This window comes from Populus euphratica, unplaced genomic scaffold (assembly GCF_000495115.2).
Source record: "Populus euphratica unplaced genomic scaffold, PopEup_1.0 scaffold131.1, whole genome shotgun sequence".
NCBI classification, from domain to species: Eukaryota; Viridiplantae; Streptophyta; class Magnoliopsida; order Malpighiales; family Salicaceae; genus Populus; species Populus euphratica.
The window spans coordinates 133,296-137,495 of record NW_011500004.1 but is presented as its reverse complement, the minus strand read 5'-3'; positions in this window follow the sequence as shown (position 1 = coordinate 137,495).

Here is a 4,200-nt window from a genome sequence, read left to right as displayed (position 1 = left end):
ACCTTTACTTTGTGGTAAATGTCTATTTTTAATGCAGGTCTATCATATAAATGAAAGGATTGATTGATGAATTTAAGAACTGAAATTGAAAAGACAAAGAGATGGCCAAATTTAGAAAAGAGATGCTAGTGTAGTCCATACCGGAACACTGTTCGATAATTGGATCATATCTGGAGCTGTAGATCTCAGATTTAGGTCCACTTTATATAAATGGAAAGGTAAGACATAGGCCTACAACTTTCATATGGAGCCCAAGATCTAAAAAGGTCATTTTCAAGTCCAAATTGTAGCAACAACAAAGAAGCCCGAATCTATCTTCCAGCCCGAGCACTGTTTAGTGTTTGGCCCACATCTAGAGTTCTAGAAGTCCAAATGAGCTGAATTTTTTACACAACAACGCTGAGACAATTTCCCACAACTTTTATCTTTCAAATGGCTCTTATTTTGACGTTATCAATAACCAAGATGCCATGCATTTAGGCATCTTGGTTTTCCATATCAAGATCATGTTCTTGCTTTCTCTCTTTGTATTTTTTGTAATGTTTATGCTTTGCTTTCATTAATATCAAGTTTATGCCTTTCATTTCCTTTCCTTTACTTAGTTAACTCTTATCTTATTTATGTTCTTATTTTGTTTATTTATTTTTATTTACTTCAAGTGGCCCCAATTTTGACATTATCAATGACGTTTTGGGCAGACAAGAGAAGATAAGGATTGTCACCAAGTCAAGAGTTGGCCACCTACTCATCAATTAGTCATCAAATCAATAGTTCCCAATTTTGGCCTATAAAAGGAGGCATTTGCCATGCATTTAGGCATCTTGGTCTCCAGATCAAGATCATGCTCTTGCTTTCTCGCTTTGTAGTTTTTGTAATATTTATGCTTTGCTTTCATTAATATCAATATACCTTTGCTGGATGCTATTAAACAGATTCCTTCCTATGCTAAATTTTTGAAAGATCTATGCATTGTGAAGAGGAAACTGAATGTGAAAAAGAAAGCCTTTCTAGCCGAATAAGTAAGTGCTATTCTTCAGAACAATAATTCTTTGAAATATAAAGACCCTAGTTGTCCTACAATTTCTTGCTTTATTGGAGAGCATAAAATTAAAAGAGCTTTACTTGATTTCGGTGCTAGTGTGAATTTACTTCCATATTCAGTTTTTCAAAGTCTCAATCTAGGTGAGTTAAAACCAACTTCTATAACTCTATTACTTGCTGATAAATCTGTAAAAGTGCCTAGAGGAATAGTCAAAGATGTGTTAGTACAAGTCGATAAATTTATTTATCCTGTGGATTTTGTTGTCTTGGACACAGAACCTGTTGAAGCATGTATAATTCATTTCCTATTATTTTAGGACATCCATTTCTTGCAACTTCTAAACGCATTGATTAATTGTAGGAATGGACTGATGAAGCTATCATTTGGAAACATGACATTGGAGATGAATATTTTCAATATTTGCAAGCAACCTAGAGAAGATAATGATTTACAAAAAGTAGATCATATTGACGAATTAGTTTATGATCAACTTGAATCTACTTTAAGTAAAAATGAGTTGGATGAATCTGAAGATTTGCAAATGATTTATTCTGAGGAAGAAATCACGGATGAAAAACGCTCCGAAAATGTTGATGCGGATCTTTTGTCAAAAGTGATAAAAAATTCAATATCTGACATCACACCAATCAATGATTACTTTCCTAACGAATCCTTACTTTCTCTTAGTCCAATGCCTTGGTATGATAAAAATATCAATTTTCTTGCTTTAGGTGATTTGCCAGCTGATTGGAGTACCCAAGACAAAGAAAAGTTTTTGAATGAAGTGAAGAACTTTTATTGGGATGACCCTAACTTATTCAAATATTATCCTGATCAAATATTTCAAAGATGCATTCCCGACAATGAGGTAAGTAGTGTCATTAAATTTTGTCATTCTGAAGCATATGGAAGTTATTTCTCATCAAAAAAGACAGCTGCAAAAATCTTTCAAAATGGATTTTATTGGCCCACCATGTTCAAGGACACGCATGCATTCTGCAAAACTTGTGAAAATTGTCAAAAAGTTGATACTGATCAAAAAGTTTTGTTTTATAATTCTCAACTCTATTCATTCCCTAGAGAGCTAAGATCAAGATGGAGCAATCTTTATGGGGTCTGTGATATTGAGAATTCAATGAATGACAATGTTTTTACGAAAAATGGACATCGTTTGAAAGCTTACTTTGATAATTTTCCTAAAGAAAATGAATCAACTGGTTTGAATGATCTTGTAAATAAATGTTGATTATTTTGTTTTTCTCACTTTGTTTTTGTGTTTCTTTTTTTTGAATGATCTTGTAGATAAAGGTTGATTATTTTGTTTTTCTCACATTTTCTTTTTTGTGTTTCTTTTTGAGTGATTTTTGATAGTTTCTCTCACCCCGGTCAAATGGCGGACAACGGTACTCCGTGACTTAAGTCGGTTCTTTCAGTTTCCCACAATAACTGATATCTGTGTATATATTTGTGCAATTCTTTGAATCTCTCTTTCAATTCTCATTTGAAAATGGACACTAATCTTGAAAAATTGAAAAAGTATTTTCCCGCTCTGCCTCAGAATGTGATTACAAAAATTTACCGTGCTAGATGTGCAAGATTGAGATTGTTAATGAATCATGGAATTCCTGAAGATATTCTCTAGTTGATTGAAGCAAAGGTCCGATTATCAGGTGAGTCCTCTAACTCCTTCATTTCACACATGCCTGGAACAGGTAAAAGCACTTTTGCAAAGAAACGTCGTGCAAAACGACTGAAAGTCTGTCATCTATGTGCTAGATGGACTTGTAATACACAATGTCGTTCTTTAGAAATGGTATCTATAAACCGTGAAGATAAAATACAATTCATTAAGGATGGCTTGGGTAAGGAGTCTTTAGATAATCTTCTATTAACTCTTGAGATGCATCATAGTGGAGATGTGCATCGTGCAATTTATGATTTATGGCTACTATTTCATAAAGAACATGTTCGACTTAGTCTTGGGAATCTGACTAAAAAAGACTCTATTTGCCAGTTTTTAAGAAAATTGGATGGGAAGCCTATCCCGGACCCATAGAAGGCGTTTAAGCCGTTCTTGGATGTAAAACCAAGGGAAGATGTGAGCCACAATCACAACTACTTGTACATAGACATGCTTTTTCAAAAGTAAATAAATAAATAAATAAAGAGAGAGTGTGTGTGAGACTCTAGCTAGCCTACACATAGGTGGTATGATTGCCCTTTTAATTTCTCATCTATAAAATCCTCTCTTTCTTCCCTTCATTTCTACTCAACCCATACATTCAACAAATATAGAAGTGTGTAGAAATGGCAAGTTCCTCAAGTCATCAAATAAAAAGTATTTGTGTTTTCGGTGGATCTAGTTCGGGGAAAGAAAAGGAGTTTTTAGAATTAGCAAATCATCTTGGTCAGGTACTAGCTGAGAGAAAGATTCATTTAGTATATGGGGGAGGCAGTCTTGGGTTAATGGGAGGTGTGTCAATAGCTGTATTATTAGGAGGTAGTCAAGTTTTGGGGGTTGTCCCCGAAGCTTTGGCACAAGGGGATATCATTGGAAAAACAATTGGAGAGGAACTTCAGGTCTCCATAATGTCGGCTCGAATGAATGCAATGTTTAACCATGCTGATGCCTTCATTGCTTTACCAGGTGGTTTAGGCACATTGGAAGAGATCTTTCATATTTCCTCTTGGGCCCAACTGCACATTCACCATAAACCCATAGGTTTGTTAAATGTTAATGGTTATTATGATAAGTTGTTGTCTTTTCTTGATCATGCTGTGGAACAGGAATTTCTAACATCTTCTGCATGAAAAATCATAATCTCTACTGCTACTGCTGAACAATTGATTGACCAACTACAATGTTTCATTCTTGTGATTGATCCCTCCATGAGTCAAGTGGCTCCAATTTTGATGTTATCAGTGACATTTTGGGCACACAAGAGAAGATAAGGATTGTCACCAAGTCAAGAGTTGGTCACCCACTCATTAATTAGTCATCAAATCAATAGTTTCCAATTTTAGCCTATAAAAGGAGGCATTTGTCATGCATTTAGGCATCTTGGTTTCCAGATCAAGATCATGCTCTTCCTTTCTCTCTTTGTATTTTTTGTAATGTTTATGCTTTGCTTTCATTAATATCAAGTTTATGCCTTTCA